The 7500-nt window shown below is 42.3% G+C and overlaps 1 long non-coding RNA gene across 1 annotated transcript in view; it reads right to left on the bottom strand.

The window, feature by feature from the left end:
* The window catches only part of LOC143509835 (uncharacterized), a 25692-nt gene extending 18200 nt beyond the window's left edge, over positions 1–7492 (bottom strand). Inside the window, exon 1 of the long non-coding RNA XR_013129805.1 lies at positions 7096–7492. This is a non-coding gene — a long non-coding RNA (uncharacterized LOC143509835). The remainder of the gene's footprint in view (positions 1–7095) is intronic.
* Positions 7493–7500: the final 8 nt, after the last annotated feature.

Here is a 7500-nt window from a genome sequence, read left to right as displayed (position 1 = left end):
TAAGCCTGGTTTATACTTGAGGGTCTGCGCGGCGAAAATGACGTAATCGCTGTGGCTCCGCCCGTGCGCGAGGGCCTCGCGCGCTGTCGATTCGCGAGGTCGTGCACCTCTCGAATTTTGTAACTTCACACGCGCGCCGCGCTTCAGCGCGATGAACAAAGTCATGTTTGCAGGGTTCATACACCTTAACAAGGTGGAATTAAAGCATTTGTACATCACTTTCAAGGTCCATTTCAATATTTCCCAGCACGTTAAACTTAGTTAAATATTTATACATATACTCGAAATTATTCGCTTTTTATCAAATTATTAAATGGTTGTTTATTTTCAAAACGCCCAATCTTAACGTCTTCACGTTCTCTCATGTTTCGTCTTGGAATTACAAGAGGCTCGTATTACTTAACGTATCGTTTCGGACAACACTGCAAAGCCATATCTACACTGCAGTGACGCTCGCGACACTCACGAAAGTATAAACGCCTACACCGCTCGCGCAGGGTCGCGCGCTACGGTCGCTCGCGAGATTTTAACTCACGCACGGGCCTCCTCATTGTCTCCTTGCGGTGGGGCCCCAGAATTTTGCGCTACGCCTCTGACTCACACACACATACAACAAAAAAACACACACACATATACACACACAAATGAAAAGTTTTTTAAAAACAGAGGCATTGAGTATAAATAATTTGACAGGTGAATACCGAGCAGCTTTTACACACAACGTCTCCGTTTAGTTCTCCTGCCTATAGCCAGCCCCGTCGACAGGGGGGGACAACCGGGTCTGTTGTCCCGGGCCCTAGGGCCAGGGGGGCCCATCAAAGAGCCCAGCAATTTATTTTTTATTTAAAGTCTATAATTTTTAAATAATCTTTAAATCTTTCATTAATATAAAATTATGTACTCATAATAAGCTCAATGGCTCAATATATGTTTTTTACCTATCTGCATATTTTCCATTAAGTGCATACACCCCCGCCTCCCACTGGAAAATGGTTTGATCCAGCACCGACCGTAGCCGGCTGGTACTGGCCCAACAGCGGGAAATACAGTGGTGGATAGTTAAAGTAAATACAGAAATCTGGAGCGCAGAAAAGAAAGGAAAACATTTACCTGACGAATTTTAAAGTTGCATTGTGTTCCAGGTTTGAAAAGTGCTGGAATTTAGGCTAAAGTACTTGAAAATGCTTGAAATTGTAACTACTTTGTTTCACAACAAATAGCTGTCTGACTGAACAGTTCTCGTGAAGACGTTAAGATTGGGCGTTTTGAAAATAAACAACCATTAAATAATGTGATAAAAAGCGAATTATTTCGAATCATTTTGAGTATATGTATAAATATTTAACTTAATTAAGTTTAACGTGCTGGAAAATATTGAAATGGACCTTTAAAGTGACGTACACGTGCTTGAATTCCACCTTGTAAAGGTGTATGAACCCTACAAACATGACTTTGTTCATGGCGCTGAAGCGCGACTCGCGCGAAGTTACAAAATTCGAGAGGTGCACGACCTTGCGAACCGACAGCGCCCGAGGCCCTCGCGTACAGGCAGAGCCACTGCGATTACGTCATTTTCGCGCGAACCCTCGCGCCGCTGGCGACGCGTCAAGTATAAACCAGTCAGCTGTAGGCCTGTCACGATAACAAAATTTTCAGAACGATATATTGTCCCAGAATTTATTGCGATAAACGATAATATTGTCATTTTAAAGTGCCATTATAAAATTTTTTCTTGCTTCTGGGCTCCCCAAAGGAGCTTTAAGACAATGTGCCACAATAATAATATAGTAGCATAATAATACAATTACACCAGTTGGCAGTAATGTATTGTAAAGCTCATGTATGGGTTCATATTTGAGCTTGACCACATATCTGTAGTGGCAGAGTAAAATGAGATGTCTAATCTCCTTCAGAACACGTGACTTCATTATATAAGGTTGGAATGGCAGTTTGGGAGATAAAGGTTTTCTTTGGCAGTTCATACTGCATGTTAAATCTTTGCAGCATGTTTATAAATGTTTTCTGACTGTATTTAACGGCAGCATCTCTTTGGCTATATAGCGAGTTAAGTCTGGTTTAAGCCTGGTTTAAACTTGACGCATCGCGAGCCGAGCGAGGGTCTGCGCGGCGAAAATTACGTAATCGCGGTGGCCTCGCGCACTGTCGATTCGCGAGGTCGTGCACCTCTCGAATTTTGTAACTTCGCGCTCGCGCGCCGCAGCGCAATGAACAAAGTCATGTTTGCGGAGTTCATATACGGGCTATGCGGAGTTTAATTCATAAAGCATTTGTACGTCACTTTAAAGGTCCATTTCAATATTTCCCAGCACGTTAAACTTAATTAAGTTAAATATTTATACATATACTCGAAATAATTCGCTTTTTATCACATCATTTAAGGGTTGTTTATTTTCAAAACGCCCAATCTTAGAACGTCTTCACGTTCTCTCATGTTTCATCCTGGAATTACAAGAGGCTCGTATTTGTTAACTGTTCAGTCAGTCAGATATTTATTGTGAAACGAAGTAGTTACAATTTCAAGTATTTTCAAGTACTTTAGCCTAAATTCCAGCACTTTTCAAACCTGAAACACAAAGCAACATTAAAATTCGTCAGGTAAATGTTCCTTCCACTGTTTTTGAGGGGATTTCCTTTATACTACCACATATCGTTTCGAACAACAACGCTTTCACCGTTCGCGGAGGTTCGCGCGAGGTGAGCGGAGTCGCGCGCTACGGTCACTATAATAAACAACCATTAAATAATGTGATAAAAAGCTAATTATTTCGAGTCCTATTAGCCTCAAATACGTTCACGAGCTAACACATCTCCACCTGTGTGCGTGGAGGCACTGTTATTGACGTTATTGAAATCTAATGTAGTTGCGGTTTATTCTCATGTAAACAAATTTGAGCGGAAACCCAATGGTCAATTATCGACATCAGCAAAAATGATCGCGGTTAAAAAAATTATCGTACGATAAGTCGATAATGTAATTATCGCGACAGGCCTAGTCAGCTGTCAGAAACAGCTTTGATGTGTGGCTATATTATATACTATATGACCTAACAGAAGGATTGTCTGCTACAGAGGAAATTCAAATGATGGCGCGGGGGGGGGGGGGGGGGGGGGGGGGCACATAAAACTTTCTTGTCCCGGGCCCCAGCAAGACTGTCAATGAGCCTGCCTATAGCTTTCATGTCAAACCTTCCACATACAAAATTGGAGAAAAAAAAATTGTTTTTAAAAGGCCATAAAAACCATAAAACCACCACAGCCACGATAACAACAACTTCCAGCCATAGGCCGGCCAGCACCACTCGCTCTGCGGGTTATTCCTACACATCTAGCAGTTAACACAGCTATCACAGCAGGTCACAATTAACACAGCTATCACAGCAGGTCACAATTAACACAGCTATCACAGCAAGTCACAACAGCTATCACAGCAGGTCACAGTTAACACAGCTAACACAGCAGGTCACAGTTAACACAGCTAACACAACAGGTCACAGTTAACAGCTAACACAGCAGGTGACCCGGTGGGTGAAAGTCCAGGGACAGCTAGAATGAACCATGCACAAGCTCCTCCCCAGGGTGCTGTTAGGATGATCAGACTGCTCCAGTACTGTAAACTCACCTGCCATGACGCTACAGCTACAGCAGCTACTCAGACCTAAGTGAAACAGGTCATCTGAGTTCACAGGAGTTCAAAGAAGTCAAGAATCAGAAGTATGAAGTAATTCCGTTTGTCATTGTGAGCTGAATTTGAGGCAGTTTATATGCAATACATACAAAAGAGGTAATCCTGAATCCTTAAGGATGGGAGATGCAAGTGAAATGGAGTCAACAACAACAACCACTTTTGTTTATTGTTTATGCGAGTCTATGTTAAGAGTCCTAAAGTGTGTAGGAGGGCTGTGAATCTTCACCTACCCTTGGCCGTCTGTCCAGCAGACAGAGCCCAGAGCCCAGCAATAGCGATGACGCTTCCCATTTACATAGAAGAGCCGATACCCCCAGAGCTCCCAGCAAATCAAACGCTCATTAATAACCTGCGATAAAGTCTCCGTGAGACACAGCAGGCACTCGTAGACTGAGTCTGGTGCAACTCAAACGCACATTTAAAGACTCTAAGAGCACTGCTGGGAAGGAACTCTGAGGTCAGGACTCAAAAATGAGCTAAGACAAAGATAGGACTAGTGTGTCTACAGCAGTGTCTCCAGCTGCATCCAAACACAATACGTCTGGTTTACTTGGTCGGGCAGTTTAAGCAGCTGGAAATATGGAGCAAATGGAAATATTGTCGATAAGTACCGAAACAGCTAAAACAACAGATAGACATATTTTTTAGCTTAATTTTGGTCATCCCTGTTTGACATTGGCATATTTAACTAACTGTGTAAATGGAATGTTAGCAAGCATTCCGTTAATGATGTAACAATGGGGCACAGTGAGACATCTAAAACACTTTAGAACTCGATGTGTGCTACATTACAGGAGGCCAATAATCATCATGAAATACTGTCTACCAGTAAAGTCTACATCATGAAAGCAAATACTGACACATTAATAAACATGAGAAAAATACTGAAACCCAGGACAGATCGTGGGTTTTACACGATTCTACTTGCGCAGTTTACTAGATGACAGCAGTGGCCTGAATTGGCTCTTGTATGTGGTGAACAAGGAGACAAACTAATATTTCTGTCCCTCAGGAGACTGTGAATTTGAGGGATCAGCTAGGCTCCCGCGCACAGACATGCAACTGTGTCAATATTAGCATGAACCAGTGAACTTCAATAACTCCCCTTTTATGAAGGATAATTGCTGTTCCTTTCCAATAAGGTCTGGCTCTAAATGCACCCTAAGGACTGACGTGGTCACTTCTTCTCATTCCAGTGTTTCTGCGGAGCGTGACGAAAATTACAAGGCTTTGCTTTACCAAGGGGGTATCGAGCAAGTTCACAAAAACCAACAATAACATGTTTGGGGCCACTTCGCTCCAGCCGTGTTTGCCTTCCACACTGTTCGTTAATTTTAGCGACTTGTGTCCTCATGGGACGGTCCTGTTCTTTGCTCTCTTCACTTCTTCTACCCCCACTAATCCACCTCTCCCACCCGTTAGTCCACTCCTCCCACCCGTTAATTCACTCCTCCGACCCGTTAATTCACTCCTCCCATCCGTTAATCGACTCCTCCCACCCGTTAATCGACTCTTCCCATGCGTTAACCCACTCCTCCCACCCGTTAACCCACATTCATAGAGGTCTCCCTGTGTCTCTCAGTGCTTCTATAGAGTCACAGTCAAGTTGACACCTCTGTGGGGGACAGAGGGAGGAGCTTGTGCACCCATGACGACTCGCTCTGGAGTCCAATTTGGGGGCGTTGACTAAGGAGGCCGTGATTGGCTGAAACCTCTTGATCACTTTACCTCAAATGCCAATTTCACGTGCGCAGATATCCTGAAGAAAAGGATGTTATCAGAGCCAAGAGGAAAAGCTCGCTGTCTGTGACAGAGTGAATGTGTGTGTGTGTGTGTGTGTGCGCGCGCATGTTTTCTTTTCCTAAATAGAAAAAATGTGGATTTTAAATGATTATTTTACTGAAGCGAAAACAGGGAAATTTAGTTGCCATCAATCTTAAAACAACCTTTCGTCTACCGTGGTGTGCGAGAGGGAGGAAGTAATGTCAGCCATGAGACGGAATGTAGCCAGTGATTATGACTGCTGGAAGATGGATACCCCCTATGATGAATAATGGGTACATTCCTCACATACATTAGAATGTAGCTCATGAAAGATTATTTGTTCTCTCTCTCTCTCTCTCTCTCTCTCTCTCTCTCTCTCTCTCTTGCTCTCTCCCCCATCTGTCTTTCTCTCTCAGTCACTCTAGTGCAGAACTAACTGTCTAAAAGCATGTGTTCTGGCGAAATAGGGCCGATGGCCGCAGAAGCGCCAGGAAGCCGACCTTCTCTGTAACGGATCCAGCCCCGGGCAACCCACACGGGGCGTGACTAACAGGGCCAACGCCCCCCCGCCTCCGCCCCCCGCCCTAAGCCCTTCACCTTGTGCAATACAGCAATGCTCAAAATGACTGCAATGCTGAATCCGATCACAACTACTGCAGATGGGCTTGGTTGTCACTCACACACTCCTCAGTTCTGAGTTCACTCAGATGTATTAGAGTTAACACCAAGATGAAAGTCTCTCAATTAAAATCAAAACAGAAATTGCTTCCTAAAAACTTTACATACAATATATAATATTATTTTTGATATAATAGTTCCAATGAACTTCACAAGAAATCACGGCTCCTAAATTGTGGAATAGCCTACCACTTGACATCAGACAGGCCTCTTCACTGTCCACTTTTAAAACCAGATTGAAGACGTATTTTTATTCATTGGCATTTGAAAATATGTGACCTTCTGCTCCTCTTGTTTTATTGTTTTTAATATTTATTTATCTAATTTTTTTTAATTCTATCCAATATTTATTTATTTACTGTACCTATTGTACTTATCTGTTTGTTTTATAATTTTATAATTTCCTTTTCTATAATAGATAGTATATATATATATTTTTTTACTCATTTTTATATTGGTGTGATTGCCGTTTTTATGCATTGTTCAGCACTTTGTGTCAGCTATGGTTGTTTTAAAGTGCTCTATAAATAAAGTTGAAGTTGAAGAAATTACATTTTAGCCGTTTCTTTTATTTTATTTAGCAATAGGGACCTGCAGGAAAACCCTAACCTTAACCCTAACCCTAACCCTAACCAACCCTAACCCTAATCCTGGAGGAAAACCCCAACCCTAACCCTAACCCTAGAGGAAAACCATACAAGTACAGTGATTTATTTTAGTAAGCTTTTTCTGAAATTAACAATATGAGGATGAAACAACAGTAAGACAATGAAATAATGAGAGAACATCCAATCGGCTACAACATCCAATCAGCTACATCCAACATCAAACATCCCTGTAATGTTCCCTGTAATGAACCTCCAGCTTATAAAACAGCTGGTCAACAGGCTACAAGTACCATCAAAATCAATGACATGCTCAGACTAGTGTAACATGACATCACTCACCATGAGTGTGTCACCATGTGTTTCAGCCCCTGGCCCTCTGTAATCACACTCACTCACATACACCACACGCACACACACTCCAGAAAGGAGAGAGAGAAAGAAAGAGAGAGAAACAGGACTTGAACAATGCTCTTCAGAGTTTTAGATCATTTGCCAATATTGGTGGCATTATTGCACCAATACAGGTGTTTATCAGAGTGATCAGTGTTGATTCGTGATTACAGGTGTTTTATCAGAGTGATCAGTGTTTATTCGTGATTACAGGTGTTTATCAAGGTGATCAGTGTTGATTCATGATTACAAGTGTTTATCAAGGTGATCAGTGCTGATTCGTGATTACAGGTGTTTATCAGAGTGATCAGTGCTGATTCATGATTACAAGTGTTTATCAAGGTGATCAGTGCT

Source organism: Brachyhypopomus gauderio, chromosome 3 (genome assembly GCF_052324685.1).
Source record: "Brachyhypopomus gauderio isolate BG-103 chromosome 3, BGAUD_0.2, whole genome shotgun sequence".
Lineage (NCBI taxonomy): Eukaryota > Metazoa > Chordata > Actinopteri > Gymnotiformes > Hypopomidae > Brachyhypopomus > Brachyhypopomus gauderio.
This window is presented reverse-complemented; position numbering and strand designations above follow the sequence as displayed.